General features: G+C 37.2%; 1 protein-coding gene across 8 annotated transcripts in view; it reads left to right on the top strand.

Annotated features, from left to right (window-relative positions):
- Window positions 1-26,926, top strand: part of CDKAL1 (CDKAL1 threonylcarbamoyladenosine tRNA methylthiotransferase) — a 662,780-nt gene that overhangs the window by 199,812 nt on the left and 436,042 nt on the right. The gene's annotated exons all lie outside the window — the stretch shown is intronic.

Genomic DNA, 26,926 nt, shown 5'->3' with positions numbered 1-26,926 from the left:
CACTAGCTATCACTTGGGTTCTCATGACCCCCTACTTAGGTTTGATAATTTGCTAGAGTAGCTTATAGAACTCAGGAAAACTGGTTTATTATAAAGATCATAACTCAGGAACATCCAAATGAAAGAAATGCTCGGGGCAAGCTATGTGGTAATGGAAGTGGAGCTTCCACATCCTGCCTCTCTGGGTATACCACCCTCTCAGCACCTCAGTATGTTCACCAACCTGGAAGCTCCATCATTTAGGATTTTTAATGGAGTCTACATTACATAGGCATGGTTGATGAAATCATTGGCCATTGATGGTTGAACTCCCAAAGGTTGGGATCTGGTCTGAAAGATCCAACCCTCTAATTACATAATTGTTTCCTTTGGCAACCAGCCTTCATCCTCTAAGAGTTACTTCATTAGCATAAATTCTGATATGGTTGAAAGGAGCTTATGATGAGAATGCTCCTCACACCCTTATCATTCAGGGAATTAAATGAGTTTTAGGGGCCCTATATTAGGAACTGAGGATGAAGATCAGATATTTATTTCCTGTTATATCACAGTATTACCAAGGCCTATCACCTCCAGCTTGAGTCGACTGGGGGTGGCTTCTCACTGAAGAGTTTTCGCTTCAATGGATTTATTGGGGGAGATTGAAATTGGATTTAATTTGAGACTCCACAGTGAAAGATGAGTTGAAGATGTAGTTGATGGGGATGTTCATTGGCAGATTGGCTTGAGGGTGGCAAGGCTGATGAATTAAGTATTAGTAATGCAACAGGAGAACTTTAGAAATGGAAAAAATAATTTTGGTAGATGCTTTTAGTTGCAAACAAGGAAGCTGAGCTCGGGAAGCGGTCAAATGACTCTCATCTGAAAGCTCCTGGCTAATGAAGATCTGGGGCTGTCCATGAACTTCTGTTCTTCACTTTCTATTGCCAATATTTCATTTAGAAAGCACAAGTTAGTGAAATAATGTGGCATTTGTAGCAGCTAATTAGTTCTTGGTTGACTTTCAGCAGGTTGCTTTTCTGAGGCTCAGTTTTCTTAGTTCTAAGTTGAGAGGATTAAATGCATATGACTTTTGAGCTACCTAGGACATAACTACAGGATCAATTTTTGTTACTGTTCATTTCTTACTATCTCCTTAATACCTACACTGCTGCAATAATCTGACTGCTGGAAGTGACTCTCCTTCCCATCTGACTATGTATGCTGCTACCATTATCCTGGGATTATTTTACACTCTTGCATGTGTATCTTCAGTGGTTGCCAGTTACTTACCAAACTAAATTGTGACTTTAGTGTTGATTTTAATGATCCTTTCCTCCATCCTGTCATTTTCACTTTTTCTTCCATTGATTCCATATGTACATCTTTTGCCCCAGGCAGATGTGCTATTTGATGTTTCTCGTGTGGTATTTGCAGATTGCTTTATGTTCATCTGAGCATCCTGCACATTAGTGGACATCCGCCTTTTGTTTACCCTTACGGACCCATTCTCTACCTTGATGTGTGTCCATGGAGGCTGACCTGTGTGTATTGCATCAGTAGGATTCTTGCTTTTTGGTGCCTGGTTAGATTTTTCCAGCTGGAGTTTAGAGGTGTGACTTGAGTGTGAGATAGGAATATTTGTTACCCTTTCTCACTCTTTCCTTCCCTGCTTCTGCTGGTTTTGTGCTTCTGTCAGCGACAATGACAGATCCTGTCAGATGGCTCACTCTATTCATCTGTTTCTCCAGGTTCTTCTAACTGTTCCCTTCCTTTGCTTTTTCAGGCCCAGGGGTGGAAACAGCACCCCATTGTTGCTAGCCTGAGAGTATTGCATTGTCTCTTGTTGGTTTTCCTACCCTTGCCAAACATTAGTAAATAGTCCCTTTATTAAAACCTCTTCAATTATGCAGTGTGCCATCTGCTTTGCTGGGACCCTGATTTGATAAATGCTCCGTGGAGAAGCAAGTCTTTGCCCAGAAGGGCCAGATGGAATACAGCCTGACGAGGATTTTGCCACAACTGTCTTGTTTCCACATTTGATTCCTGTTGGGCCCTCTTCATATGTCTTCCTTGAAGGGGGTTTGGACATACAGCTTCTGCCACAGCCTGTTTACATTTTGATTATGATATACCAAGTAATGTTTTAAGAATGTATTAATATGCTACATTGATGCCTAACTATTTAACTATTTAACTATTTAACTATTTAACATTTAACTATTCTAATGATCATAAAACCATATAAAGCATATTCCATTTGTATCTTTCTTGGTGGGAACAAAATGGAAAGTTCCAAGTTATTCTGAATGAATCCTCCCTATTTTAATAGTGGCCTGAAAATTCCCTCCCTTTATAGCATTTGCTTTAGGAGAGAACAAATTATAATGAATTTAGGATTTTCTTGTGTATCATCTTGGTAATTCAGCAACACATATAACTGATTCTGAGGAAAGAAGTATAGGGTTTAAAGGATTTATATTTCTTTTTTTCTTTTAAAACATTCATGTACCTTAGGCTTGGTTTACTTAGTCATTAAAACTTTTTTTTTTTGTATGAAAGCTCTGAAGGTAATATAAATTTGTATTTCTTCTGATATGTGTATATTATGTCCTCTGAACACACACACAAAAATCCTTTAAAAAAATTCTTGTCTTTGTAAAAATAGTCTTCTGTATAACAAGACAAATTATTGCAGGTAAATATTGCCTATTGAAATTAGAAAGATGTTTTTACTATTAAGTCATATTTCTTCCTCAGTCAACCTCTAATAAAAGAAGTCTCCATTGTTATTAATATGTTTGCTGGTGTTTCATTCAGTCTAATTCCAAATGCCTCCAGTGTTGGTAATTCAAGACTTTCCCAATATGGCACAATCTGCAAGTTTAATTGATTTTCCGTTTCCCTTAACTTCTCAGTAATTGATGCAATCTTGGATTAGACTGACTAAATTCCCAGGATGCTTCACCAAATACCTCTTTCTTATTTAACACATTGCTATTCATCTTTACTCTGTCAGATTTTGTGCTTTGCATTTGATACGAATTCAGAGTATAAAGTTTTTGTGAATTGAGACTGGAAAGCAAAACAACCAATCGTGGTTTTTTTAAAGTGTCAATAATACAACAACCTCCCTAAAGTCCTATGGAGTTTTACTTGAGGATGGTTTCCAAACTTAATGAGTAAGTGAATTGAACTTGGAGATGTAACATGGTCCATCTGGGATGGTACTGGACCAGGAAAGCCCATCTACTTTTTCAGGGTTTGTTTTTCCACAAAATAATTTTATTGATTTTTAAAGTATGATTTGAAGGGACACTTCTCTGCATCCTCTCAATATGTGTAATCTCTGACAAAGTTACTATATAGTCTGAATATAGTGGAAGGTGTTGCACATTGATTTTACATATTGGGAATACTTCCCAGTTTCACTGGTGTAATTAAGTAAGTGATGACTTCTATCTTGTAATAACTAAAGAAGCCAGAAATTTATTGCTGTGATTTATTTAGTTTTTTTTTCCTAATGAGCCTGTTGTTTTTAAGTTTATGTACCATGTTAATATGTGATTATAGTGTTGCAACCATTGTGTTTTGCCACCTTCCTAATAAATATGTCAGTTTGTCTTTTCCTCTTTTTCCTCTCTCCCCCCTCCGGAAGGTTCCCCCAGATTAGTAGTAGGATTTTAATGTATTTGTCTTCTCTACTTCAGTATACATTATTTCTAGAATGAATTTTTTTTTAATCCATTGTACCTTTCATTTTGTCTAATACTTTTCTTACCTTAAAGCTTTTAAAACAAGTGTGGCCCCTCCCCCCCAGGTGGATTCTGCTACTTTATGATTCAGAATTGTTTTATATGTTATTTGCTTGTCTTTAATTACACTGCTTTAGTATGTTCATCACTTACGTTTCCTTTTCTGTTCAAAGATGTGTTTTCTTATGGTTCGAAGCCACCTTTTATTATGAATGGAATTAATTTTTATGAAGTCTTGGGTCTTTCATTAGCTTTTGTTTCTTCATTCTGGGGTGGGGCTACAAGGGAGGGTACCTGGTATTGAATAGTTTGTTAGTTTGACGATCTTAGTGGAGTTTTCACAGAACACAGTGTTATAATGGTTCAGTGGATTTGATTGTTCAAAACAAGGAAAGGAAATTACTTTCAGCTTGAACCTCTCAGGCTTCCCATGACCCAACCCTCCTATTAGTGGTCCCACCGATCTGTCTGGAAATGCAGCCCCATCCTTCCTTGTTTAAATATTAACAAGGAGTTGCCTACTATGAAAATTGGATGTACATGTTAACTCTTGCAATTTTTTTTTTTTAACACAGGTGGGACCATGTCCCCCCTTCAGTCTGACTTCTGTGATGCCCCCACCAACCCAACCTCAATCAGAGTAAAAGGCAACTTGTACAGTGGCCTCTAGGGGTCAGTATGAGCTGCTTCCCCTGCAATTTCATTCCTTTCCCTTCTACTCTGGCCCCTTCTCATTCTGTTTTGGATGCATTAATCCCTTTAATATTCCTCTCCTCTCCCGTTTGATGGAGAAATAATTGACAGACATCACTGTATAAATTTAAGACATACAGCATGATGGTTAGATTTCTATATATTGTGAAATGATTACCAAGGTAGGTTCATCTAACCTGTACCTTCTCATGTAGGAACAATCAAAAAGGAAAGAAGGAAGAAAAATTTTCTTTGTGATGGGAATTCTTAGGATTAACTCTCCTAACAGCTTTCCTATATGCCCTACAGCAGTGTTAGCTGTTATCGTGTTGTACATTCTATCCCTACTACCTATTTATCGTACTAAAGTTTGTACCTTTTGACCACACCACCTTCCTCCAATGCCCTCTTTTTTCCCTACACTGACTCCCTGCCTATGATAACTAGAAATATGAACTCTTTTGCTAAGAATTTGGTTTTTCCTCCTCCTCCTCCTCCTCCTCCTCCCCCTCTTCCTCCTCCTCCTCTTCTCAATCCCCTCATATAAATGAGATCATTCAGTATTTGTCTTTTTTAGTTCACTTAACAGAATGCCTTCAAGGTCTACCCATGTTATTGCAAATGGTTGGATTTTTTCTTTTTTGTGGCTGAATAATATTCCACTGTGAATGTATACCACGAATTCATTCATTGATGAGACACTTAGGTAATTTCTATATCTTAGCTGTTGTAAATAATACTACTTTAAATATGGGGGTGCAGATATCTTTGTGAGTTAGTATTTTTCATCACCTTTGGATATATTTTTAGAAGTGGAATTGCTAGATCATATGGTAGTTCTAGTTTTAATTTTTTGAGGAACCTCCATAATGTTTTCCATAGTGGCTGTATCAATTTACAATCCTACCAGCAGTGCACAAGGGTTCCCTTTTCTCCACATGCGTACATACCATCATTTAACTCTTTTGTATTTTGATGACAGTCATTCTTATAAGAATGGGGTGGTATCTCATTATGGCTTTAATTTGCATTTCTCTGATGACTAGTGGTGTTGAGCATCTTTTCATGTACCTGTTGGCCTTTTGTGTATCTCCTTTGGAGAAAGTCTATTTGTGTCCTCTGCCCATTTTTTAATTGGGTTATTTGGGTCTTTTTTTTTTTTCTTTTTTGCTGTTGAATCATATGAGTTCTTTATATGTTTTGGATATTAACCCCTTAACAGATATATGGTTGCGAACACTTTTTTCCCATTTTGTAGGCAGGCCAGCCGGCCTGCCTGCCTGCCTGCCTTCATTCCTTCCCTCTTTCCTTCCTTCCTTCTTCCTTCATGGTTTCTTTTTCTGTGAAGAACTTTTTAGTTTGATGTAGTCCCACTTGTTGATTTTTTTAATTTGCTGCTTATACTTTAGGTATCATATCCAGAAAATCACTACTAAGACTCATGTCAAGGAGATTTGTTCCTATGTTTCCTTTTAGGAGTTTTATGGTTTCATGTCTTACATTTAAGTCTTTAATCCATTTTCAGTTACTTTTTGTGAGTAAAATAAGATACAGATCCAGTTTAATCCTTTTTCACATGAATATTCAGTTATCCCAGCACCATTTTTAAATAGATTGTCTTTTCTCCATTGAAAATTTCTGGCCCCTTTGTCAAATATTAGCTAACTGTATAGGCATGGGTTTATTTTTGGGATCTCAGTACCATACTGTTTTGATGACTATAGTTTTATAGTATAGAGTGAAATTAGGAAGTGTGATACTTCCTGCTTTGTTCCTCTTTTTCTTTGGCCATTTGGGATCTTTTCTACTTTCACATAGATTTTAGGAGTGTGTTTTTTTACTTCTATAAAAAAAAAAAAAAGACAAGCCTTTCTAATCTTATGAGGGCTGCATTGAATCTATGAATGGCTTTGGTTACCATCGATGTTTTAACAACATCAGTTCTTCTAACCCATGAACATGGGATACCTTTCCATTTATGTACGTCATCTTCAATTTATTTCGTCAATCTTATAATTTTCATTGTAGAGATCTTTTATTTTCTTAGTTAAAATTATTTCTAAGTGTCTTATTGCTTGAGATGCTATTGCATATGGGGTCAGTTTCTTAATTTCTTTTAAGAAATTTTATTGTTAGTTTATAGAAATGAATTTTTATATGTTAATTTTGTATCTAACAATTTTACTGAATTCATCAATTAGATATGACAGTTCTTTGGTTGAGTGTTTAGGATCGCCTATATATAAAAGCATGTGATATGCAAAGAGAGTTTTACTTCTTCCTTTCCATTTCATCTATTTTAAAATTTCTTTTTTTCTACCTTGATCGCCCTATGTAGGACTTCAATAGTATGTTAAATAGTAGTGGTAAGAGTATATATCCTTGTCTTGTTCCTGTTCTTAGAGGGAAAGCTTTCATCCTTTCACCATTGAATATGATGTTGACTGTGGGCTTGTCATATGTGGCCTTAATTATATTGTGGTACATTCCTTCTGTGCCTCATTAGTTGAGAATTTTTAACAGGAAAGGATGTTGAATTTTGTCTAATGCTTTTTCTGCATCTATTCAGATGATTATATCATCTTTTATTCTATTAATGTGATTTATCAAAGTGGTTGGTTTGTGGATGTTGAGCCATCCTTACATCCCAGGGATAAATCCCATTTGATCATAGTGAATAATATGCTCCTGAACTTAGTTTACTTAGTATTTTATTGAAAATTTTTACATGCATTCATCATGGATATTGGCCTATAGATTTTCTTTTTTTCTAGTATCTTTTGCCAGTTTTGTTATAAGGATAATACTGATTTTGTAAAATAAGTTTAGGAGCATTTCTTCCTCTTCAATTTTTTGGAAGGGTTCAAGAAGGATTGATGTTAATATTCTTTAAATGTTTGGTAAAATTCACCAGCAAAGCCATCTGCTTTTGGGCTTTTCTTTGTTGGAAGAGTTTTGATTAGTGATTCAATCTCCTTACTAGTAATTAGGCTATTTAGATTTTCTATTTCTTCCTGGTTCAGTCTTAGTTGTATGTTACCAAGAATTTTTCCATTTCTTTTAGGTTGTCAAGTTTGTTGGCGTTTAATTGTTCATAGTAGCCTCTTAGGATCCTTTAAATTTGTGATATCAATTGTAATGTCTCTTTTTTCAATTATAATTTTGTTCATTTGGTCCTTTTCTTGTTCCGTTGGTTAGCCTAGCTAAAGGTTTGTGAAATTTGTTTATCTTTTCAGAAAACCAACTCTTAGTATGGTTAATCTTTTTTTGTTTTTATTTTTCTGTTCTCTATTTCAGTTGTTTCTGCTCTAGTTTTCATTATTCCTCTTCTGCTAACTTTGGGCTTTTCCTAGCTCTTTACGGTTAGAGTTAGGTTGTTTATTTGGGATATTTCTTGTTTATTCATGTAGGTGTTTATTGCTATAAATTAAAATTTAATTTTAGAATTGCTTTTGCCACATCCTACAAGTTCCAGTATGTTGGTTTCCACTTTTGTTTATCTTAAGAAACTTTTTTATTCCTCTTTCAATTTTTTTTTCCTGATTTATTGGTTGTTCAGAAGAGTATTTGCTTAATTTCCATGTGTTTGTGAATTTTCCAGGAGTTCTCTTGTTGAAGAAATTCTTTCCCATTGTATATTGATTCCTTCTTTTTCAAAGATTAATTGAACATTTAATTGTGACTTTATTTTGGGGTTTTCTGTTCCATCCCATTGATCTAATGTGTCTTTCTATGCCAGTAGTATACTGTTTTAATTACTACCACTTTGTCTCATAACTTCAAATCTGGAATTGTGTGTGATACTACTACTACTACTACTACTACTACTACTACCACCACCTCCTCCTCCTCCTCCTCCTCCTCCTCCTCCTCCTCCTCCTCCCCCTCCCCCTCCCCCTCCCCCTCCCCCTCCTCCTTCTTCTTCTTCTTCTTCTTCTGGTTTGTTTTTCAAGATTGCTTTGGCTATTCAGGATCTTTTGTGATTTCATATAGATGTTAGGATTGTTTGTTCTAGTTCTATGAAAAATGCTATTGGTATTTTGATAGGGATTGCATTAAATGTGTAGATTTCTTTGGGTAGTATGGACATTTTAACAATATTTGTTCTTTCATACCATGAGCATGGAATGTCTTTCCATTTCTTTGTGTCATCTTGAATTTCTTTAATTGGTGTTTTATAGTTTTCAGAGTACTCATCTTCACCTCTTTGGCTAAGTTTATTCCAAGATATTTTATTGTTTTTGGTACAATTATAAATGAGATCCTTTTCTTTCTTTCTTTTTTCCTTTTCTTAAAATGGGTTCAGGATTGTTTTTCTTTTCAGAGCCTGCAACAATTGGTCAGCAATGTTAGCTAAGCTGGTACAATCTGAAAGCCATCCTGACTCCCTTTCTAGTCATTCACCAAAAGAATACCTACAAACAAGGTTAGAGACCATTTGAGATGTATCTCAAAAGTGTGGGGAGAGGGAGAAGAGGCCTTCCTGTCTTCTCCTGTTCCTTACCCTCACCACTTACTTTTTCTAAGATTGTTTTATAGCCAAATGTAACTCAAACCCATAGCAACAGCAACCAGCCATCTTCAATACCACTGATTCCAGAGTAAGAAGTGAAGTAAGAGTGGGATTGTTTTCTTAATTTCACTTTCCACTGCTTCATTATTAGTGTACAGGAATACAACAAATTTCTCTACATTGATTTTTATATCATGTGACTTTACTAAATTTGTTTATCAGTTCTACTAGTTTTTTGATGGAGGTTTTATGGTTTTCTATATCTAGTATCATGTTATCTGCAAATAGTGAGAGGTTTACTTCTTCCTTAGCCAGTTTTTGGATGCCTTTTCTTTTGTTGTCTAATTGCTGTGGCTAGGACTTCTAGTTCTGTGTTGAATGAAAGAGTGGACATTCTTGTCTTGTTCCTGACCTTAAGGGTAAAGCTGTCAGTTTTTTACCCTGTGTATGATGTTGGCTGTGGCTTTGTTATATGTGGCCTTTATTAGGTTGAGACATGTTCCCTCTAGACCTACTTTGCAAAGAGGGTTTCTATCATGAATGGATGCTGTCCTTTGTCAAATGCTTTTTCTGCATCTATTGAAATGATCGTATGGTTTTATCCTTTCTCTTACTGATGTGATATATCATGTTGATGGTTTTGCAAATATTAAACCAACCTTGCATCTGGGAATAAATCTCAGTAAATAAATAATTGTATATGATTTTTTAAATATATTGTTGGGTTTGGTTTGCTAATTTTTATTTATTTATTCATGAGAGACACAGAGAGAGGCAGAGACACAGGCAGAGGGAGAAGCAGGCTTCATGCAGGGAGCCCGATGTGGGACTCGATCCTGGGTCTCCAGGATCACACCCCGAGCCAAAGGCAGATGCTCAACCACTGAGCCACCCAGGCGTCCCTTGGTTTGCCAATTTGCTGATGATTTTTACATCCTTATTCATGAGAGATATTGGCCTGTATATAGTTCTTTTTTTTTTTTTATGGTGTCTTTATCTGATTTTGGTATTAGAGTGATACTGGCCTTACAGAATGAATCTGGAAGCTTTCTCTGTGTTTTGTTTTGTTTTGTTTTGTTTTTGGAACGGTTTGAGAAGAACAGATATTAAAATAGCTATTTCTTCTTAAAATATTTGGTAGAATTTGCCTGTGAAACTGGTCCTGGATTTTTGCTTTTTGAGAGTTTTTTGATTACTGATTCAATTTCATTGGTGGTGTTTGGTCTGTTGAAATTTTCTATTTTTTCCTGTGTTAGTTTTGGTAGTTATAGGTTTCTAGGAATTTATCCATTTCTTCTAGGTTGTCCAATTTGTTGGCATGTAGGTTTTCATAACATTCTATTACAGTTTGTATTTCTCCTCTTTAGTAATTTTGTTTATTTGGGTCCTTACCTCTCTGTTTTTAATGAATCTTGCTAGTGGTTTATCAACTTTGTTGATCTTTTAGAGAACCAGCTCCTTGTTTCATTGATATATTCTATTTTTTTAGTTTCTGTATTATTTATTTCTGCTCTAATCAGTATTGTTTCCTTACCTTTGATGGGTTTGAATTTTGTTTGTTCTTTTTCTAGCTCCTTGAGGGTAAGGTTAGGTCATTTGAAATTTTTCTTCGCTTCTTTAAGTAGTCCTTTTTTGCTATAAAGTCTTAGAATGACTTCTGCATCCCAAAGATTTCGGACAATTTCATCTTCATGTAACTTTTGATTTCTTGATTAACTTATTAATTGTTTAATAGCATGTTACTTAACCTCCGTGTATTTGTGCTCCTTCTAGATTTTTTCGTAGAGTTGATTTCTAGTTTTATAGTGTTGGAGTCAAAAAAGATGCATGGTATGACTTTAGTCTTTTTGAATTTGGTGAGACTTGTCTTTTGGCCTAATATGTGATCTCTTCTGGAAAATGTTCCTTCCATGTGCACTTGCAAAGAATGTACATTCTGCTGTTTTAGGATGGAGTGTTTTGAATATATCTTTATATACATTTGATTCAATGTGTGTTTCAAAGCCTCTGTCCTTGTTGATTTTCAATCTGGATGCTATGTCCATCGAATAAGTGGGGTATTAAAAGTCCTCTGCTGTTATTGTATTATTATACATCAGTTTCTCTAAAAAATTTTTTTTTATTTTATTTGATAAGAAAGAGCATGTGTGCAAGAGAAAGCACAAGCCAAAGGGAGGGGGTAAAGCAGACTCCCGACTGAGCAGGGAGCCCGATGTGGGACTCGGTCCCAGAACCCTGGGATTATGACCTGAGCTGCAGGCAGATGGTTAACCAACTGAGCCACCCAGGCACCCTTGATTAGTTCCCTTATGCTTGTTATTAACTGTTTAATGTATTTTGGTGCTCTCATGTTGAGTGTATAAATATTTACAATTGTTATATCCTCTTGTTGGAGTGTCCCCTTTATGATTATGTAGTGTCCTTCTTTGTCTCTCTTTATAGTCTTTGTTTTAAATTCTATTTTGTCAGATGTAACTATTGCTGCCCTGGCTTTCTTTTGGTACCCATTTGCATGATAAATGTTCTCTATCCCCTCACTTTCAATCTGCAGGAGTTTTTCTGTCTGAGATAACTCTCTCGTAGGCAGCATATAGGTAGGTCCCATTTTTTTAATCTACTCTGTCACCTGTGCCTTTTGATTAGAGCATTTAATCCATTTACAGTCAAAGTAATTATTGATAGATGTTTATTGCCATTTTGGTACTTGCCGTTATTTCTATAGATTTTCTCTGATCCTTGCTCTGTTTCATGGTTTGTTGGCTTTCTTTAGAGATATACTTGGATACCTATCTTTATATTCTTTGTGTATCTATTACTGGCTTTTGATTTGTAGTTAACCATTGGTTTGTATATAGCATCTTGTGCCTGTAGCAGTCTATATGAAGCTGATGGTCCCTTAAGTTTGCGTCCCTTCTTTACTTCTCTCCCCTCCCCCCATGCACATTTTAGGTATATGGTGTCATATTTTATATACTTTTATTTTCTGAATCCCTTGACTGATTTTAACAGAAATATTTATTTTTACTGTTCTTGTGGGGTTGTTGTTGTTTTTATATACTTTTGTTTTCTGAATCCCTTGACTGATTTTAAGAGAAATATTTATTTTTACTGTTCTTGCGGGGTTGTTGTTGTTGTGTGTGTGTGTTTTAAACTTTTCATACTCTCATGGCCTTCCTTTCCACTCAGAGTCCCCTTTAATATTTCTTGTAAGGCTGGTTTGAGAAACTCTATCTCTCTCCTTCTACTCTGAATGATAGCCTTGTCGGGTAGAGCATTTTTGGCTGTAGATTTTCCCCTTTTAGTGTTTTGAATTTATCATGCTGCTCCCTAATGGCCGGCAAAATTTCTCCTGAAAAACTGCTGATAGACTTTGTGGTTTCTCTTTTATGTAACTGTCTTCTTGTTGCTTTAGAAAAATTTTGTTTATTACTACTTTTTGCCATTTTAATTATGATATGCCTTTGTGTGGACCTCCTTGTGTGAAATTAGGGGAGAGCTCTCTGTGCCTCCTGGATCTGGTTATCTGTTTCCTTCCTCACATTAAGAATGTTTTAAGCTGTTATTTCTTCAAATAAATTTTCTGTCCCCTATCTTTCTCTCTTCTTTTGAGGTCCATATAATGTTGATGTTATTACACTTGATGGAGCCACTGAGTTCCCAAGACTATTCTCAACTGCATAATTTTCTGTCCTCTCCTGTGCTCAGTTTGATTTCATTATTCTGTCTTCTAGGTCATTAATTCATTCCTGTGCTTTATCTTTATCTATTTATTTCATGAAGTATATTTTTAATTTTATTTATTGTGTTCTTGATCTCTGATTGGTTCTTTTATCTCTGTGTTAAGGGTCTCACTAATGTCCTCCACTCTTTCCTTTAGTCCAGTGAGTATCTTAATGATGATGATTTTAAGTTCTTTGTTACATATATTACTTCTCTCGCTTTCACTTTGGTCTCTTGCTGTGGCTTGGTCCTGTTCTTTCATTTGGAAGATGTTTCTGTCCCCTCACATTGTCTGACTTGCTGTGTCTGTTTCTGTGTGTTAGGAAAGTCAGCTACTTCTCTTGCTCTTAAAAAGAGGCTTATAGAGAGGAGAAGAGGTCCCCTAGTACAGTGTCCCCTGTTTCCCAGGGCCTGGCTCTACAGGGAATGTCTCCTATGTGTGATGCATGTGCCTTGCTGTGGAGTCTTAGGCCTCATTTTCCTTTAGTCCAATTGTCTGCAGACTCTCTCTTTGCCCATTGTGTGGTGATCTGCTTGTGAAATGAGAACTACTCCCACTGCTGCTAGAACAGAGGTCCTGCAAAATGCACAGGTCAGAAGATGTAGGCCTGACAGGGTTTGTGCCAGTCTTCTGGAGGAGGGACCTGCAGTGCTGGGACTAACTAGAGGGTGACTGGGAAGAATGGACCATTGAAGTGGGGTGGGGGTGGGGGATGCTCTTTGCAAGTAAGTTAGGTAAGAAGTATTGGTTCTGCACTGCTTCCCTCAAGTGGTCCCTGTTTATATGCTTGACTGAGGCTGTATTGGAAAATGGCCCCGTCAGCTCCTTTGTTCCTGGAGGGGTCTCTTCTGCCGCACTCAGATGAGCAAATCATTCTTCCTCCCATGTTTTTCAAATTGCTGTCTGTATGCTCTATCTGCTCGGGCTATTTGTTGTCCTGTCTCTTTAAAGGTGGAGATCCTGCTTCCTCAAATCTTCTAGCCTCTACTCTACCTGAGCAGAGCCCACTGATTTTTAAAATTCTAGGCTTTAAGTCCTGCTGATATTAAGAACTCATGATATTCAACCCCTCTCACTTTCAAGGAAAACTGTTGCAGAGACTTGTCCTCCCCATTTCTGGGCTTCTTCAAGCCACCAGTCCCCTCTCCATCATGGATGGACACATTCCCTTTCACTGCCAGACCATGTCTTTGTCCTTCATACCCTCTTTGATGTGGCCACTTTCCTGCCATTAGTCATGGAGTTTGTTCCGCCAGTCTTTGGGTCCTTGCCTGATTTACTGACGTTGATTTGGGTATCATCTAGTTTTGTCAGTGGGATGAGGTGAGCTTAGGGGTCCTCCTGTGCCATCTTCTCAGCTGACCTAAAATAATAGTTGATAGGTAAGTACGTACTACTGCCATCCTGTTGATTGTTTTCTGGTTGCTTTGTAGACCTTTTGTTTCTTATTCTACTGTCCTTTTTGTATATTTTGAGATCTTTTTGTATTAGTATGCTTTGGCTTATATATCATGTCTTTTTGCATGTAATTCAGTTTTCCCTTGTGGTTACCATGAAGCTTATATAAAATATTTTAAACTTTTAACACTTCATCTTAACTGATAATGACTTATCTTCCATACTTACAGGTTTCCTTTGGCAGAGATAATTCTGCACCAGTCAGCTCAGTTTGGGTTTCTGGGTGTACTCGTTGATAATGTCTTCGGGTGATTGTAGGGCCTGCTGTTATGATCTTTTGTGGCTGAGGCAACTCTGAGGACAGGGCTAGCGGTGTGTGCCCCTGTTGAAAACGACTGGGTAGGCCTGATGATCTGGTTACCTACCCAAGTAAAGCACCTATAGGATGGGCTCTGCTGTTGCCTCAAGTCTCTGGTGTGGACTTGGAATTATATTTACTAATAGGTGGGGCTATGAATTAGCTTCTCTGCTCTGGCAGAGGGCAGAGAGGGGCCTAGGAACCAAAAAGCTCATTGTTTGGGGGCCTGAATCATGCCTGAGTGTGCACTGAATTTGCTGGTCAGGTGAACCCACCAGTTTAACTCTGCAAGCGGGGAAAGCCATGTGTTGCATTCGTGTCTGAGTGTCATTTTATGTAGGACTGTTGAATGGGCTACCCAGCTTCCCATGTGGCCTGATAAATTTCCATGGTTGGATGAGCTGAAGCTGTACTCAGCAATAAGCAGGGCTATGAATTAGATTTCCTGCCCAGGCACAGCAGGAGAAGCAGCTCTAAAACTGGTAAAGCTCTTTGTTTTTTGTCTTAACTCAAGCTGACTCGCAAGTTCCTGGCTGAGCAGGGCACTGGCTTTGCCCTGCAGTATATCAACCTTCCTGGCCTTCTCTTGGCTCCAGTGCTACCAGCCACGTAGCTTCCACATATCATTGCCAGCCCTTCTGTTCAGATGGGACTGGAAGGTGCTTCATACTGAGTAGGGCTTTGAGTCAGTGCTTTGCCTGGGCGTGGGCAAACCTAGCTCTGGGGCCAGCAGTACTCATTTGAGAATGAGAATCTGGCAGATCTACACTCAGCCTAGTTCCCTTGCATATTCTGCAGGTGAGCATAGGTGCTTTTTGGAATTACTTCTTGGGCACTGCAAGTATGAATTTAGTCTGCCAAGATCTGTGTTCTGGTTGTTGCAAGCCCTCCCCCACTGCTTCTCTGTCATAGTCAGATCCCCAGTGACTGGGCCACGCAGATTATTTGGCAACCCCTGTGGCGTGAGATCAGAGTTGGGGGTCTCACAAATGACCCACAATATGGGAGAGGTTGATTGACCGCTCTGGGATTCTCTTTTCCTACTGGAGAGACCAGTGGCATGGGAAACCTCTCCTCTTGGTGCTCTGCTGACTGGGGGAGGGGCAATGCCTTCAATGTGCAGCTACTCCTCTTACCCTTCTAATGCAGCCTGTCTTGGTCTTTGATGTGCACTGGGGTGCTTCAGCGTCACCCCAGTTCTAGGATTCTCCCAGTGATTTCTTGTCCTTGAATAGCTGTTAGTTGTTCTTGTGGGTGGAAGTAAAGTCAGGACCTACATGTGTCGCCATGTTGGTGACATCTTTTTCCCGCTCATGCAGATCTTTAGAGTGTCTTAGCGGATTGCATGAAGGTGAGACTACAAATATCGTCGAGTTCTCTGAAAGTGTATATAATATTGTAGTCTAGATTTTGTGAAACTGTTCATGTAAAACAATTTTTAAGTTTGAGCATCCTGATTTTTAAGTTTGAATATTAATCATTTTCATTTCAAGTAGTTGGTATTCTCAGGTATACCAGTTTCTGAATCCCAAGGTCCTGATTTCTATTTACTGTGATAGGATTATTTAGCAAAATATGCCAAGTGGATGATTTAATCTTCTTTTGATGCTCTCAGAAACATGAAAATGAGTATGACTTCAAAAAACTGTAATATATGTAAACATTTTTCTTCAGTGTTCTTCCTTTATTATGACTAAATTTGAAGAGAATTAGTATGTGCTACACTGCTTTTAAACTCTGCACGCATCTCACACATGCTTTATTATATTCATTAGGAAAACTTGTAATCTTCATTTAAAGAATGCAATTTTTGGTAAAATGTAGTGAGAATCATTGAGTCTATAAACTTAAATAATACTAGCTGCTTCATTACACTTTCAAATAGAGAATGAAGTTGTAAGTTAATTGTGCTATTTTTTCTGTTTTCTTAACACAGTAGTAAATTGTATTGGTAATTCTCCATTAGTACTTTATAGCTGGCTTCCATAAAAATAGTTAGAAAGTGAAAACTGGTAGAAATATAAAGTGGAAGCCAGGTCATGTTAAAGGTGTACTAGAACTTCAATATCAAAATATTTTATTTTATTTATCTTATTTTATTTTATTTTATTTTTTTATTTTTTATTTTTATTTTATTTTATATATTATCTATTTTTTTTAAAGATTGATCTATTTATTTCATGAGAGACACAGAGAGAGAGGGAGGCAGAGACATAGGCAGAGGGAGAAGATGCTCCTTGCAGGGAGCCTGATGTGGGACTTGATCCCAGATCCTGGGATCATGCCCTGAGCCAAATGCAGATGCTCAACTGCTGAGCCACCCAGGCGTCCCCAATATCAAAATAAAATATGCATAAAAATCATGATCATCCTTTAGAAATGTATTAAAAAAACTTTTTTTTTTTGCCAGTAAAGTCATGTATTCATAGCCACATGAAAAAGCTGGCAACATAGAGTAAGTTGACAAGTCAGATATGAATACACAAAGAATTTAAATTTGATTTTCTCTGCCCATTTAACTGAATCCTCTCATCATCATGTTCAATACTTTTTTTGAAAAAAAAGATTTTATTTATTTATTCATGTGAGACAGAGAGAGAGAGGCAGAGGCACAGGCAGATGGGGAAGCAGGCCCCATGCAGGGAGCCCAACATGGGACTTGATCCTGGGTCTCCAGGATCATGCCCTGGGCTGAAGGTGGCGCTAAACCGCTGAGCCACCTGGGCAGCCCAAGTGATTTCAGACACGAATTCACAGTTCCAATGTAGCAGAGGAAAATTTACTTCTATCTTCGATATTCTTCCAACTGGTCTAAGAATTAAAGTGACATGAGACAGATTAACAGGAGAAAAAAAAATAAATCTGATTTTCTCTTTTTCTTGAAAATTTTGTTTCACAGGAAAACTTAATCAAACAGTAGTAGAATATTTTTTATTGGGCAATGCTATTGACCTTTCCCTAAAAAACCTAATATTGATAATAATTGGCATAGTAAAAGAATGCTTCTTGGTTTTACCATTTTGTGTATAATGTTTGGGGATACACATTTTTCTTTTAAAAGTTCATTCTGTAACACTCTACAAAGCATGTAGTGTATATGTAGCAATTCTGAGACTGAGAAAATAAATTATTAATTTTCTGTAATTATTTCGAGGGAAGAAAACTCATGTGCAGAATCTCCAGTTACACTATCAACTATGGATAGATTTTTAAGTCGAAGTTTATCAGTATCATTGTTATATAACAAAACATACATTTTACTTAATAATAAAGATGTAGTACCTAATATGTCTTATAACAAGTGTTTTCTAACACATGTAATCTTTGTTGTAACTTTGTTTAACTTTATTCTAAAGAATGGTGCAACATTCAAATGCACCATTTCTTTAAGCTGTGCTGAAGTCCGCTGTAGTAGGAATCTTGGATTCAGAGTATAAAGAGCCATGTCAAAATATCTGGTTCTTTTAACAACGTCCTGTTCAGCAACCCATACAACCTCATTGGTTTCGTTGCTTGACATCGAAGGTCCCTTCAGCTCCGAAATTCCAGAAGAGTTTGAGTCTGCAACGTAACACTGACTTTCAGAGTCTCGTCATTAGAATGAGATGTTGACATTTTGGACGGTGATCTCTAGCCAAAGTTATTCAAAGGGGAGAAGGTTTTTCTCACATCCTGATCTCCTGCCAGATTATACTTTTTCTTTTCCTCTGCCTTCCTGCTTAAAAAATGAAGTTGAAAATGTTTGTAAAGGACATACCAGGCCCATGCATTTTTCTGTATTCTGCAGTGAAGGGGGTCTTAAAATCATAAAGTGCAGTTCTGTGACTCATTCGTCTTTATTCATTCAGTGGCAGTGCCATCCTGGGTGGTGCTGGGCTGTATATTTCCCAGTGTTGCTTAAGAGTTTTATGCTTCTTTGAAGCAACTTTCATTTCTACCCTGGGGCATGTTTATTTTTGAGACTTTAAGACAGGCCATTTTAGTCTTGGTGACTAGGATTGCTGGAGAAAAAAGCAACTTGCGAGGATTTAATGTAAGGTGAGAACATTGCCTGAAGCAGGGAATCTCAGGCGTGTTTGTGGAGGGAGGAATGGTAGCTGAGAGGGGCTCCTTGCCAGAGAGGGAGTTGGAAGAGTGGTTTATCAGAACTTGGAGAAGCGAGGCTTGGAGGTTCCCCCATGTGGCCCTTCACCTTGATTCGTTGGCCTGGGGGCCACTGTTGCAGCTTGGTAAGGATCCTGTCGCTCAGGTGTTCTGGGTCGGGGAAACAGCTACCGATCCCTAGGCGTAGATGCTTAGACTTACCCAGGATCCTGTGCAGTTCCCTGTGCAGTTCCTGGCACGCTGTTTATGCTTTCTTCCTCTTCCCTTGTATTCAAGAAATTGTATCAGGATGCAAGTGAGTGATTTAATAAGAATGACCTTGAATCTACTTTAATTTATATATTTAAAATATTCGCAAATATGATTACCATCATCAGTGCAATTATTTGTGACCTATTTCTTAGCCCTCCAGAGCTTAAAAAATAAATGGGATCTGACTTTAACTTACAGCGTTGGGAAGTTTTAAAAATCTCCTTTCCTCCTTGCTTTTGAAAAACGTCATTAGCGCTATAGATCTTGATAGGATTACAATTGCATTAATTATAGCAGCAACTGTAATTAACTTCTGTCTAGCCCTTTGTAGCTCACCCTTTCCGTATACATTAATTCATTTGTACTCCACAGGAACCCTGGCATTACTGATTACACAGCGAGGCCTCAGTGTGTTATAATTTGAAACCTACCCTTCTAATCTCGTGTTCTTTACTTTCTGTTAAGCTGCTTACCTTGACTGGAGGAGAGTGAGAAAGTGAGGCCTGTTCATTATTCCCCTTCCTCATGCCTGTTGTTGAATGTCAGTCCTCCCCCATTTCTAGTTCTCTTTCATGTCCTGGCTGACATATTTCGTTCCTTCACATTTCTCGTTTCCTCTGTGATCTGCTTTTCCCCCTTCTCGCTCAGCTTTACTAGCCAGCCCCATTTTGTGCCAACATCATTTTTTTTGTAAGGAGCTAATGACGATTTGTTTCATTTAAAAAAAATTCTGAATAGAATATTTGAGTCTTACGCCACTGATAAGGTGCTTAATTTAGGAAATGAGAGAATATACTTTTAGTATACCTTAACTGTAAGCAACCAATAAAAAGCTGATCTAACCAATAAAAAGCTAATGGAAAGATTTTACAGAGAAAATTCTCTTGGGTGTGTATATTAGGAGTAATTTTCAAAGGTTTTTATTTGAAATGCACTTTATATAGTTTTTACTCTCAGATGGGTAGGTCAGGAGAATCCTTCCATATTTCTTAAGGGCACAGACTTTTTTTTTTATCTCAATTTTGTATTTAGGCTAGATAAATAATGAAGCTGTAAGGAGAAAGATTTTGATGTAGATAACTTTCACTCTGTAGCATTTCATAATGAGCATTAACTGTAATTTCTCAAAATTAAGTTTTAAAAATAATGATTGGTCACTCTTTGTATTAGAATTAAGAATGCATCTCAAGCCCACATAATTTATACTACATAAAGCGTATTTAAAAATATTTTCATTTATGAAGGTGTGGTTTTTCACAATGGGGCTCCTTCATGCCACGTCTTAATAAATCTTTTCAGTGAAATCTGGTTTTAGCGATAGGCTCTTAACTAGATTGGTTTTAAGAAGTGGAAAATGAGCAACAAGCAGGAATTCAAGAGAAGAATTCTACTTGCTGTGTTAGTAGTATTATGTCCAAATGTACTGTGAAATATATATAATCCTGTATTTAAATTGCGTCCTGCTTGTCCAGCAGTGTCACCTCTCTTTGAAGCCATTCCTAATCTTTCCTGGGCAAGTTGACCACTCTGTCATGGGGTCCCACCATTCCTAGAAACATGGATCAGACCAACTCTGAAGCTTCATTCCAGTTATTTATTTACAAATCTGTTTTCCTTGAGACCTTACATTGCTTTAGGACAGAAGTCAATGGTATTGGTGACTCAGGATAATATAGGGTTGGTTTTTTTGAGATTTTTCTTTGTTTTTGCATGTGGGAAGGGTATATTTTGGAATTCTTTATGTTGTGTTTCAGTAATGATAAAAAATATTTCATACACCATTTTTAAAGCTGTAATACTATGGAATGTCTGTTTCTGTTATGCACAGACATTATTATATTATGTTATGATATAAAATGAACATTTTGTTTTTCTTACATTTCTATATTTAGCCCATTGTCATTTTATAGAGAGACAATGATAAGACTTATCATGAGGGGTTGAGGACTAAGAGTGTGAATTTAAAGAGCAAGTTAGCCCCAGGTGCCCCGTTTCCTACCTTCCTCCCATATCAACTGCCACAGTACAGGCATGTTCAGCTCACGATGAGAGATGAAGTACAGACAAGGTATGTTTCAAGGTCCATAGATGGGACACATCTCCAACTTTCTCTGCTTCCTGTGTCTCTTCTGTGACACTTCATTGGGCTTGAGTTGAATAATTAACAGGAACAAACTTGAGAGTTTCATTTGTGATTGAAAGTGGGAATTTGAACTTCGGTTTTTGAAAGTTCAGTTTGTGAAAGTTCATAAGGAGCTTGTGGCTCACAAGTTCCTTATGTCTACATTTTGCTGTTCTTGTCTCCTAGCTACCTGAATGACAGTACTGTGAGGTCTGTTATTTCTGCTTTCGTCACCCAGTGAAGTAATTTTCTGAATGTAGGTTTGAGCATGAGTGATTACATTCTGTGTTGCTGCCATGGATGCTTTGCATACCAAAACTGAAGCAGACATAGCTTTATTGCTGTAATAACTAAATTTTTGGAGCTATATAGGAAATTTATAATTCAGAGGAGCCTATTTTGGCAAGACAGCAAGTGACCTAAGGAGTTATTTTAAGGGTCTTCCTAATGTGTAGTTATTGATGTGAGACTGTCTCTAACTCTTCAGTGTTTCGATGTACATTGATTTACATTTGAAAAAATAAATTGGCGCCACACAGATCTCCCGCTGTCGTAAAAGGTGCATCTGCTTGTAAAATATGTAATTAAACATAAAATTGCTTCTGGTCATTTGCCCCCGGAAGGTGTCTCCATTAGGGTAATAAGACATTTTGCTTATGTGGATTATTTTGTTGTGTTTTTTCTTTAATGTGATGACCTTAAACTAACTGTCATTATCAGTTGCGCCAGCAGTGCTGCGCACATGGAAGAAAATGCTGTCTTAAAAAAATGTTCCACTGCAGTGAATGCTTTCATCTTTCTGTCTTCTGTAGTTTGGGATCATACTAAATTTCACGTCATTATAATTACAGCACAGGTACTCTTTCTGTGTGCAAAAAGAGTTTTGATATTAAATAATCCTCAACCTGCTAGGGGTTTAAACTTTATATCATGACCTTATCTTAGCCTCCTCTTCAGCCCCGCTGCTCATTAGGTAAGGTGTTGGCTTCCCTTACACTCTGTTCACCTCTGGAAATACGTGTCGGTAATGTAAGCACCTTATTTAGTAGGGCTCTCTCCACCTACACTGGGATGCACACTTCTGATTCTGTCCCTTTGAGCAGTTGAGTCTTAATGTTTTTTCCTTATTTTCATATCTTTTCCTAGGTGTCATTGTTCTAGTTAACATTTAAAGCTTTCATACTCGTTTGAAATCTTAAAAGCTGAAATGTGTGCTTGAACGATAATGATTTTGTGTGTTTGAGTCTGTTCTGGTCCTTCATATAAAGTTTTCCAGTTTAGACTTGGGGCAAAGCTGCTCTTTCCACTTAATCCAACTTCCTAGTTTTACAAAGCTTTCCTCTTCTAAAATGAAATCATTTCAAGGGAAGGTCACAACTGAGTGTGACTATCAGAGAATTCTTTCTTGCTTGAGAGGTGCCTGCATATGAGGAATGATACCTGATTAAGCGAGTCAGAGACACCCTTTTGGCCAAATTTTTGTTTTCCTTCCCAAACAGTTAAAAGTGCCTGTGAAGTATATGTCACGTAGTAACTCCAAACATTTTGTAGAAGAACAGGTTAAACTGAGCATTCCTTTCTAATAGTCGCAGCTAATATTCAGATCAATGTGACTACATTTATTTACATGAGAATTTTGGCATTGGGAGTAACTTTATGTTCTTTCGTTCATTCTTGAAATTTCTGCCAATCTTCTGCTACCCTCTGCCCCTTGTATCTTGTTGAGTTGTTTTACTAGGAAGTTTTCCAGTAGTCTGACCCAGAGCTTGGGGTTCACACAGGTGAACACACAACACAGGTGAACAACACATACATTCTGTTGAATGTGTAGCTAATAAGACTGAATTTGTGTGCAGTGAAAGCAGTTAGTAAGATATCAGGAAAACTTGACATGAGACCTCTCTGGTGGTGATGGAGGGTGGGTTGTCACATATTAAGGAAACAGTGGCCTTTGAAATTAGATGAGATGAATAAAGTATTGAAGGAAAGACTGTTTAAAGAACCTTCAGAAGCACAGAAAAAATTAAAGAGGGGAAAATAAACAACAGGAATCCAAGTTACCAAATCACTGGTGCTTCTGTGATGTATAATGATATTCTTTTTTTTTTTTTTTTTTACATTTTTTTTATTTATTTATGATAGTCACAGAGAGAGAGAGAGAGAGAGAGAGAGAGAGAGAGAGAGAGAGAGGGAGAAGCAGGCTCCATGTACCGGGAGCCTGATGTGGGATTCGATCCCGGGTCTCCAGGATCGCGCCCTGGGCCAAAGGCAGGCGCCAAACCGCTGCGCCACCCAGGGATCCCGTATAATGATATTCTAAAGCTAATTTGTACAACCCACTTTAGCTCTGAGAACCAAAGGAGGGAAGCTTGGTTTTGTGAATCGAAACATAATTTAATTAATAGATACATATTTTGTAGGTAATCCTGTTTCTATCACTCAATTAACATATCTGCTTATATTCCAGAGGTTGACTCTTTTCTGTTTGTGAATGACCATTGTAATTGCCTTCCTGACATGTTGACAGACTGTCTTTCTAGTAGACATGGGTGGAATGTTTCCCCTTGATTTTTATAATGTTCTCAACACTTAGCACTGTTGGATTTGGAAAAGATATTTTGTTCTCGAAGATCCATAAACAGCACTGAATATTGATTCAACCAATAGTGCAGTTATTGTACAAAACATGCCTGTTTTGTTTTCTGATAGTTTTTTTTTCAGTATTATGAATTTACAAATGTGCATGTAATAGTGGATTATACTTTAAAAATTAGCTTCTGGTTCAAAATTTTGTTAATAAATAATAATTTCAGCTCATAAAATGGTTTAGTAACATTCTTTAGTGGATTGGATCAAATGTAAAAACCAGCACAGAATCAAGGTTTTGTAGCTGATTGAAAAATAGCTGCTGAAAGCCTCAGGCTTAAAATTAAATTTAGTTTTAACAGGGCTGAATTTTATGTGACATTGGTAAGTAACAACTTAGGGAGATGTTTATTAAAAATCGTTAATAAACCCACTGAGACACATTTGACCATTATTTATAGGAGATGAAATGTACATTTACATTTAAAATAGAAAAGATAGAAGATCTCAGAAATACTACATTTGAGTGCGTTCCATTCTGCATATAAAAACAATCTGCTTTTTTGAAATCTTTATATGAAAATTGCTTATCTCTGCTATAATCACTTCACATCTTTATCACTGTCTCCTCAGTGGTCTCCTGTTATTATCAGTTGATCTGGTCACACTGAGCATCATTATTCCCATCTGTTCCTATTAATACTTCCTCCTTTAATTTCTTGCTCCATGTGATTGAAATGATGTCAAAACTGGTATTTTCACTCCATTTTTCTTTCAGACTCTGTTGTCCTGATTTGTTTTTCCTCCCATTCTCTTCAATCTGGCCACGAAGGGTGATGAAATTCACAGTAGTCACAAAATAAATCAGTATTCATTGAGCTGCATGTTTTCCCCATCACAGTGTGAGGCATCAGTGGCCAGAAGGGATCAAATGTGTGAGTGTGTAATTGTGTTCCTTGCTCCATGGTCCCTTTGTAAGTATGGCAATTTCATTTGCAGCACAAATTGCTCCAAAAATTTCCTTTTTTTTTTTTTTTTTTTGTTTTACTTTTCACATCTTTATTCCCTGAGCATGTTTCCCTATTCCAGAGTCCTTGTTTCCTCTCCTTTTCTTCCCAAAGACAACACCTTCAGTTTCATTCTTTAGCCTGTCAAATTTCAGTTTGTTTTAGATGGTTCCAGTATTGATAAATGCATATAGACTTAGGTAATGATTTGCAGTATATGTTTTTATTCTGTGGTCTGTACATTTAAGGAATTAATTTGAAACAGCAGCTCTGTTTACAAAAGGATTCTTAAAAACGAGCTGGTTTATAATAAATAAAAGTTTCATTCCTCTAGTCCATTAAAAAAAATTACTCTGTGGTTGAATTTTCTTCTTTTCATCTTTGGCCAGATATAATGAGGGACTTTTATGTTATTTCTTACTTTGTCTTCAGTGTACTATATTTTTCAATTAAAAAAAAACACTATTGTTAGTTCTCTTGCTCTTTAATGAATCATTGGATTGGAAAATAACTCATTATATCATCAGGCAGAGATATGTTCCTTTATTTGCATGTAGATAGTGAAGATGAATAATTTATCAAATGTTATTAGTGCAGGCTGCATATTACTGAAATCTCAGCAGGATATAATGAAATTTGTCTCATGCTAGTGTGAAGATACCATGCCTGTGCATAGTCATTATTGAACTTTTGGTATCTCTCAGAGAACTATTATGTTAGTGAGCCAGTCTTGCTCACCTCTTCATTAACTGGACTTTTGATTGAAGAGTTGAACTTATCTTGAAAATCTGTGAAATCTGGTTTGCCAAATGCTTGCTTGACTGGCTATGTTTTTATAGCAGAGCAAGAATTTTCAGAATGAATGAAGGACTTAATGTTTCTTATTAAAGTTGATTAGTGCAAAAAATGCTATGACTGATGGTTTTATTACTTCTGGTCATAAGAAGCTGACTATACCAGAGACATGGAAGCGATATATCTTTTTGAAATGAAGGGTGATGAAACATGTATATAATTGCCTTAGAATCTTACGCCTGTACTAATTATGTATGTTAAGTTACTTTAAATAATTGCTTTAAAAAAGATGGCTTTGATTTGCTTATGAGATGATTGTGTGAGTAGGTCAGCAGATCTCCTCATGAGCAACAGTAAAGGTGGACAGTCAAAAACAAACAATCCCAGCACCCTGAAGATTGACTAAAAGTATTCAGCAAACTGAGAAGTGTTTATTCTTGAAAATAACGGAACTTTGGGTAAGAACAGTGTGAAGCTATGGCATTTGCACCTGGGGCTACTACTCCCATTTTCTTTAGACAGCTCTGTGGGCAAGGTTGTTCAATCAGACCTGAGCAGGCTGTGAAAACTGGGGGCTTTGTGGGACAGCACCTTTGATTTGAAGAACTGTCCATCAAGGTGGAGATTTTGATGGTGAGTGATAGGGAGGGTATGTGTTTCTACCTGTTTGAAACTGTGGGACTGTCTGGCATGAAGAGTGGACAGGTGGACCAGCTGGAGATTTAACAGAGACTTCCAGGATGTGATGCAGTGATAGGATGCTTGTTGAGTCTCCATAGAACAAGAATAGTTGATTGGTGCTTGTGCACAGCAGAGACTGGAGTGGGCCTAGGCCACCCACACTCACCTGCCTGCTGGAGCCTGTGTGCACATCCTGAGAAGGTGGGGCAGACTTGAAAGTAGCCCTAACTTTGAGTAACCTTACTGGTTCATACACAGTTCCATCAGAATATTGAAATCTTACTGGTTTGTGGTGTTTGAACAAATTTGTGACAGTCTTTCCTTAATAAAAAGCTATGCAGATACAGATTTGACCCATTGGAAGTAATGCTTGGTGTTGTTGGGAGCAGATAGAAAGCTAAAAAGGGACGTCCACAACCTTTCATTGTAGATATATAGACTTTATAGATTTAGTCCAGGTAAGCTCCTAAACAAACAACAATAATCCCTGGTGGGGGGAAATCTGAATTGAGAGTTGCTACAATATATTACCTATAGTGTTCTGAACTGAACAATGTATTATATGATGCAAAGAAAACCAAATATACCCACATACAAGGGAAAAAAAACGTCAAACCAGTCAATAGAGATTGTCTTTGGCCAAAAATGTTGGAGTTAGCAAAAACCCCCAAGTACTAAATATCATGTTAAAAGCCTTTAAGGAAAGGGTGATGATAGTGACTTGAATACAGAATCACAAAAAGATAGAAATTATAAAGAGCCAATGGGAAATCTATAGTTGAAAAGTACAGTAACTGAAATGAAATATTCAAAGGGCTCAATTTCAGGTTTAAGATGGCAAGAGAAAAAAAAATCAGTAATTTTGAGGATGGATCAATAGAAATGATCCAACCTGAATAATAAGAAAAGTCATCAGGGACTCAGAGACCTGTGGGATGGCATTCAACACACCAAGTGTGTCA

The sequence above is a fragment of the Canis aureus genome, chromosome 37, assembly GCF_053574225.1.
Source record: "Canis aureus isolate CA01 chromosome 37, VMU_Caureus_v.1.0, whole genome shotgun sequence".
In the NCBI taxonomy this organism is placed as follows: Eukaryota; Metazoa; Chordata; class Mammalia; order Carnivora; family Canidae; genus Canis; species Canis aureus.
This window is presented reverse-complemented; position numbering and strand designations above follow the sequence as displayed.